This window comes from Suricata suricatta, chromosome 1, assembly GCF_006229205.1.
Source record: "Suricata suricatta isolate VVHF042 chromosome 1, meerkat_22Aug2017_6uvM2_HiC, whole genome shotgun sequence".
Lineage (NCBI taxonomy): Eukaryota > Metazoa > Chordata > Mammalia > Carnivora > Herpestidae > Suricata > Suricata suricatta.
In genome coordinates, this window is record NC_043700.1 from 69,951,056 (window position 1) to 69,959,245 (window position 8,190).

General features: G+C 41.6%; 1 pseudogene; it reads right to left on the reverse strand.

Moving 5' to 3' along the window:
• Nucleotides 1-943: 943 nt before the first annotated feature.
• On the reverse strand, nucleotides 944-2,893 carry LOC115303967 (annotated as a pseudogene).
• Nucleotides 2,894-8,190: the final 5,297 nt, after the last annotated feature.

Here is an 8,190-nt window from a genome sequence, read left to right on the forward strand (position 1 = left end):
TAAAAAAAACATTACACACAGCACACAAAGAATTAGAGAAAGTTAATGATATATACCACAAAACAAAATAATCTACACTTCTCATTTGGAAGGGAAGAAAATAGGACTAACACCATAATACTTAGGATCTAATATAACATTTTCACTGATTATAGGTTGAATCATGTTGTTTGAAACTTTACAGAATAACTTTGCATGTTATTGATTCATGAAACAACCGGTAGATACGCAGTACTAACTGAGGCTTATAAACAAACCCCTAAATGTTTTCATAAGTAAAGTGAAATTAACTAAAAAGTACCAAACAGGAGTAGAAATTTGTCAGAAGTGCAAAACACTAACATAGGTGCAAATAGATATATAAATATAATCTGTGCAATTCAAAATTCCCAGAATTTTCTTATGAAATGTACAAGTAATAAATAATAGTCATACTTGACTTTATCAAGTTAACAAAATAATTACTAACCAACGTTGTATTTTACTAGTCAATTGCTTGGCAACACCAATTGCCATTTTAAAATTTTCACCATAAAACTGGAAGGCTATCAAACTCTTTAACCTTCAAACATCCAAAAAAATTTGGAAGGCAACTGTCAATCAATCAAAAATATTATCTGTTAAAAAAAAAGGTGATTAAAAAACATACAACCTATTTTTTTGCACAATTTTCTTTTCTTATGAGAAAGGGCACTTAGTGTGTAGCTAAAGCTTTCAGAAAATATACTGTTGACTTTCCTATTAGACAGATGACATGTCGTTTTTAATATAAAAATATAAATATTTTTGACAGAAGATGAAATAGTGGTTGGTGTAAAATCCCATCATCATTTTACTTGGAAAAACCTTTTTTTCCTGAAGGCCATAAAAACAATACTGATTCCATGCAGTTGTGTTGCCAGAAGCTTCCCTAATTACAAACATTAAGGTATTCACTGAAATTTCAAAAGTGGGCCTGCAGTCTTTTGTTTTCTTCTCGTAGTCTTTCAATTTCCGCCACTAAACCTTCATTCACTGAGTATCTTTCCAGCAAAGAGTGCATTTCATTCAATTGCATGTGAAACTGTTTAATTATCTCCACTTGTAAGTTCACAATGTCCCTACGGCATGCTTCTCTGAAATCATCCAATGTCTCCCATATCATATTTTGAATAAACTGGACTTGAACAGATGTCGATGGTGCATTTGGCTGATTATTTCCAATGGTATCAGCTATTTTTTCTGACAGTGAACTGGCAACTTCAGCAGTGACAGAGGAGGCTATCTTTGGATTTGGAGTTGAGGATCCATTGACTGGGGTTCATATATTAACTGGGCTTCGATTTCTTTCTCTGACTTTTCAAATTTCTCAGGACTTCTTGTTTGGTTAGATGGTGGAGAGGTATTCAGATTTCCAGTTTCAGCCCCAGGGATCAACTTTGTAAACTGCTTGAAGGAGTCCTTGGTTCCTGTTTTCCCAGATATATTTTCTTAGATTCAGCTGTGAGATCATGATTTTCATTTTCTTCTTCCCTGGAGATCCCATAAAGACGTTAAGAGGACTAGAATGCAATACTGAAGTGCTTTACGCTCCTGGATTTTTTCTTGGAGGAAAAACTGAGTTCAATTGTGGTAGAAAGTCAAGGCCGTCTTTGCCTATGGACTCATCACCTCCCTTGTTAACTGCAGCATCATCTCCGATAGGTGAAAACATGTCACCTAGACTACTTTTTCCAGTATCATCAAAGCTCAAGAAATCCTGATTTTTCCCACTGTCTGTTTCCTTAGATATAATATCAGTGTTTATGCTTCGAGGCAAACCTGCTTTGTCTTGAACAGCAACTGCTCCTTTTCCCCGCCGCTGATGTCATAGGCTGTGGGAGAGCTGTGCCAATGGAAGAGGTGGCTACTTCTCAGACGAGTCCAGAATCCTGAGCTCCTCCACTGGTGGCGCTCACATTAATGGCGCATTTGTTCACAGCTGTGGGCTTAGAAAGAGCAGTGGGGTACTGAAATGCTATCCATCGCACAGAAGTCTTATGAGCAGTGATGTTTTAACTGGGGATTTCAACACTCTTAAATCATATTGATATATTTTCCCGCGGGAAGATCCAATAGCCAAAGTGGCTCCGTCAGGCATGAAATCTACTGCAGGTAGAGGGGTATGGACCACTAGCGTTTTCACTAGCTTCTTACTTGAAGTATCATAGAGAATGATTCTTTTATCCAAGCCTATAGTCACAAATAGCAGTTCACTGACAGGAGAAAAACAGATGCGTGAAGATGGAGCTTTATGCGTACTGTCCAAGTTATGATGTGGACTCTGACTATTCACCTCCCAGAAAGTTACTACTCCGTTATCCGAGACACTGCCCAGTAGTGATTTCTTAAACAAGGAGCACTTCAAGTGCCGAACAGACTGGTTACTACTATGGCCAAAAGGAGTACTAGATAAATTTGTGGTTACACTGTGCAAAATAATTTCACCACTGAGAGATCCAGAAGCAATGTAGCAAGTACTCCAATTATAGATAACACAAGTTACTTCATCTTTATAATCCTTAAGAGATCGATGAACGCTTTTTGATTTTAAATCCCAAATACTAACAGTGTTATTTAGGCCTCCGCTTACCAAATACACAGATGTGGAATTTAAGCTGACACATGTCTGCTCTTGCCCTTCACCAAGCTCTAAATGTGGAACACGTTTACATTTGCAACTCGAAACAACAATTTTGTCACCACTGGAAGAGGCTGTCACTAGAAAGTTATTATTGCTGCTCGAGCTGATTCCGTGTGGTGATGTGTGTGGGTTAAATTTATCCACCAATGTCATAGATGGAACATCCCATATTTTAACATCATCTCCAGATGAAGCAAATCTGATGTTTTCCTGCATGACTGCACCTCTCAGCAGCAGCACACCGATGGCCACAGTGCGGCCCTCTCCGGCGCTCTTAGTGATCTCTACACCCAACATGGGGCTTGAACTCACGACCCCAAGATCAAGAGTCGCATCCATTTCCGACTGAGTCAGCCAAGTGCCCTGTTAGTTAGTACTTAGAACAGTGCAAGGCTCATCATGTAAGAGTTGGCTCTTATATTATTACAGTTGCACATCCTCATTGTCCTGAGGTCGTCTTCCTTTTTAGCCCTTACCAGAAGTCTCTAGCTGACTCTTGGGACAAGTGTATCGGCATATCTCTTTGAGGGCAAGGGCATTTCTAGTACTTAGGATGATGCCTCACACAAGTGGGCACTTGATATATATTGGCAGAATGAATGAATGCCTAAAGGAACTAGCAGGAGTGGTTGGTTTATTACCCAAAGGATGATTTTTTTTTCTCCCTAGGCAAGATTACAACACTGAAAACTTGCCTTCCAAAGGCCATGTGCTCTGACAGCTAAGACATGGGACCTAGGAGCTCTTGCCTCTGTTTCTGGCCATCTTCCAATTAGCCGCATGACCTGACGCTGTCTAGAGCCTCCGTTTTCCTGGTAAGAATAATAATATCCACCTCCTAGAGGTATGGCAAACATTAATGAAATGGCATGTGAAATGTGCCATGAACATCACAAAAGAAAACCATATGTTACCATACAGCAAAATTATTTTTAAATGTACCAAAAAATGCATTGCGTTAATGGGGCTGTTAATTTACTGAGGATAAAGTATTCTTATTTAGTTTCACAGAGGTGAAATTATGTTTATTAGTCCGAAGACAAAGCAAATCCATTTTATTCACTGCAGGTTTCACATGGAAAGTGATAATATCTGACCCCATCTCACCAGCTTAAATAAAACTCACTTGAGTATTTGGAGAATGTGACGTGGTTTGGGGGAGAATGCTAGGGCTGTGATGTTTGTCCAGTTAACAGTATAAATCTGGCAACAGAAGTCTATTATAGTTAAAGGTTGTCCTCCTCCTAACTGACATCCTAAACACAGAGCAGATGGCTGTCCGCACTCAGGTCTCTGCTCGGAGCGCCGTGGGGCACTGAGGCACTGAAACGAAATGTATAGTGACTTGGTCCAGACTTGCTGGGATACTGCACAAATGAGGTGTTGACTTTCTAAGGATCCCTTAAAAACCTCTTAGATGTCAATCCACCTATCCCCACGGAACTGTGGCTTCCATTTGCTTCCAAATTCAGCTATCTGAAAAAAAAAACCTTGTCATTTTACTTAAATGATGCCTTAAGTTCCCCTTCTGTGACATATAAATGAGCAGAGTCCATAATCATTGTTTCAGAATGAAACTAGAAGTAGACTCACTATTTCAGAATGAAACTAGAGGTAGAATCACTATTTCAGAATGAAACTAGATCTTCATGACTCAAAAGCACACCTTGACACGATTTCCCAAAATTATCTCCTCAGGAAAGAAGCAAATAAGTGATAAGAAAAAGTGGTAGTTAAGACTGGAGGATCTGGGGCACCTGGTGGCTCAGTTGGTTAAGTGTATGACTCTTGATTTCAGCTCAGGTCATGATCTCCCAGGGTTGTTACATCAAGCTCTGTGCCTGGCTCTTTGCTGGGTACAGAGCCTGCTTAAGATTCTCTCATTCTCTTTCACTCTCTTTCTCTCTTCCCAACCCTCCCACTTGGACTCTCTCTCTCTCTGTCTCTCAAAAAAAGAAATAGGACAATTCTGAATGAAATAGACCTCCTTACTGCAGAACTTCTCAGAGCTTTTAATGTAGTAGCATGCATTGCGAATATCTAAGAGAAGATAACAGTATGCATGATTCTCAAGTTTGTTTGACCAGGAATCATTTTGTATTACCCCTTGCCTTAAAGTCAATATCTCACAGAACTAGAAAAACTGCTTGTTAGCATAACAAACTCTCCCACAAAATAGGCCTCTTCACCCTCTATCAACTGCAAAATAAATATTACTATTTCCTTGTAAGCATGGGAAGCAGCCAGAAGGCACTGGAGCCTTTATTCTGACTCACAATATCTTCTTCAGTTTTTTTGTGGTTTTTTTTTTTTTTAAGTTTGTTCTCTTAGACCAAAGCCATTTGAGGGATTAATCTTCAACCGGCCCAGTAGTTGGTGGTTACCAAATGGGTCTTCCACAAGTCCAGAGTTTGGCTGCTCAAAATGGTAGTGGACTATAAAAACCACAGCCTATAGATACCACCTGTTGCATTAACTGAACTGCATTCACACGAAAGGACCAGCCCGAAGTCCAGCAGGGCTGGGTCACAAGCTTATGGAAGCTGTGGGCAGAAGCTGTCTTCGTTAAGGTGACTTCATTTGGTAGAGACTGTTCATTGTTTGCCTACTACCCTCCTCCCTTCCTTCCATATGCTGGATCCCCTGATTTGTACGTGGGCCTAGGAACATTAGAATAAAGGCATTGTTACTTAGATTCTCTCGCAGTTAGCTGTGGCCATAAGGCTACCTTTTTGACCAATGAGATGCCTGTGGAAAGACTGAGCAACGACTTCCGAAACCTTGTGTTATCACCGCTGACCTTGCCCTTTGGTTCCCCCTCACCCTTTTCTTCAAAGCGTTCCCCTTCCTGCTGGGTTAGAATGTGGGAAATGGCTGGTACTTAAGCAGCCCTCGTAGACCATAAGGTGGAAGCCAGTCACGAGGATACACAAATAACAAAAGCTATGGAGCCGTAGCCCCTGACAACCTTATGAACTGGACCGTTCACCTCTGGATTCCTTCCACCTAAGAGAGGAATTAATTTCCCTCTTGATAACCTATTGTGGGTTTTCTGTCACAGCTGAATTAAGTCTCAACCAATACAACCAATAGCACATAATTTTCTTATCGGAAAATAATTTTAAACTTACAGAAAAGTTACATGAATAGTACCGAGAACTCTGGTATACTCTTTTTCCAGGTTTAGCAATTGCTAGTATTTTGTCCCTTTTACTTTATTGCTTTTAATTTCATTACACAATTTTTAACAATTTCAGAGAGAGCTGCATACATCATGCCCCTTAACTCTTAAAGTCTTCAAAGTGAACACGGGCAAGGACAAAAGCCGCCACACAACCACAGCTACCAAATTCAGACCTTTTATCTTTGACACAATACTACTCTCTCATCTATAGTTCATATTCCAAATGCACCGTCACAGTAATGTCTTTTCCAGCCCAGGATTTAATCAGAATCATACATTCATTTCTCATGACTCAGATATCAATTTTTAGAGAGAATTTCTCTAGGAAAAAAAAGGAAAAACCCAAATTAAAGAGAAATCACAGTGTTTGCATTTCTAGCCTATTGCCACTTCTACCCCCTCTCTCTTTAAAATTCATGAATCTGCCATTGTCCTACTGTCAAGATCGATGGCAGGCTCAGGAAAGCAGCCGCTTCCCCCAGTGTGCTTTCCTAGATCTACCAAACAACGTCCTTTTCCTGTTACTCCCCAACCCTGCTTCGATGACTTCCACCCCTTCCGGTCACAGTGGGACCATCACCACTGCCATGTTGGGAATCCTCACCTATGCAACAGTCAAGGGCGGAGAAGAGCCCATTATGCACTTCATTTCCAGTAACTGGCCTGAAAGAATCAATACACCAGAAAAAAACCACACAGGCCCTTGACAAAGAGATGGGAATATGGATCGTTCAGGCCCCCCCTGAATGTTAACAACCATTAAAACAGTTGGGTTTTGTTCAGATATGGTAGCAATCAGTATCTTGCAATGCATTTGATAAAGGTGACTTCAAATATATAATTTGTTTGTCCTTGAGAATTTATTTGCATCTTGTTTGGCTGCGGAGGCAGGTGTGACCTTCAAGCACCCAGACAACAAGAAACCACGCACTACTTCAACACTCACCACCCGGAGACCTTCAAGGGAACCATTCATCAAACCTTCCCACCCTGAACAACGGACACATCCACCCTGGAACAAGAAACAGCCACCAACAAATCACCTTACATAAACATGTCAATACTTCAGACCTCCCCCAGCCAACGCCATAAAAACTCACTACCCCACTCCCGGACACGACTTCTCTGGCCCCTCTCTGTTCGGACCAGTGAACGAACCTCACCCAGGAGCGCTCCCAATAAAGGCTTTTATACTTTCATATCTGGCCTTGGTTTCTGCATTGTGTTTGCTACATTACACATCTTATCTGCCTTTATGGCAAGAACCAGGTTTGCTGATAGTATATTTATGATGTACAGCAGAGTTCTCTATAACTTCATTGAGCTTATTCAATATGCCTTAGCCAATTATGAGTATTTTATAATGAAAAGAAACAATTTGTTTTATTAATGAAATTATGATGACTAGGTGACTATACAAGTAAAATAATCATCCTGTTCTTGGGAAATAGTACCCAAGGAATCACAGTGTTGGGGGTGTGGCCATCACCCTGCTGGAGGGGAGTGTGGCTGCTACATGGGCTAGCATGAGCCAGCTCCTTCAGGCACACTTGGCGGGCCTGGTCACCTAAGTACAACCTCGTCTGTCCCGGGAGATACCTCTATCCTCCACTCTCCATTCAACAAGGGTCTCAGGACTGGTCCCAGAGTCTCATGGCCAGCTGGAATGACTAAGGGAAAGGGAAGGTAGGTTTTCTGTCAAGTTCAATGTATTGATTGCACTTTAAGGGAAAGCCACTGTCTTCATGTAAGTGCCACCACATTTTGAAACTACAGTCCCATTGATTTAGAATCACCAGCAGTACAGGAGAAAGAGAAAGAAAATCATAGGCAGGGCAGGTATCTCCATGGAGAATGGAGCCACTGTTAAGACAAAATCCTTGAAGGTCACACGCTGTGCACCCGGCACCTTACGTATCTGGGCACTGCGATTATTAAGGGCAGACTGGTTCCAAGTGGGAAGAGATTTCCAGGAAAGCTTCCTCGGGCCAGAAAGTAGAGAGGCATGGTGGACTACAAGAGGAGGTGGGAGCACCAGCCCGAACAGGATGGGCAGCCAGGAGGACTCCCAGTTGTCCCTCCTCTGGTTCTGGCCACGATGAGAATGTGTCACCTGCACTTAGGACTTTGAAACTGCCAATGGAGACATCAGCACTCTGTTTTTCATGACCTTCCAGCTCTCCCACCTCAACCCCTAAATCTGGCTACTGTGAGGAAACAGGTCCACATGAGGGAGATGACAGGCCCTAGGGCCAGACCTGAAGGCCATCACTCCACTCTAGCCACATCCTCATGCCTTCATCTGGGTCACGGAATTTTGTAAACTTGCTTTCATTAGGGGCCA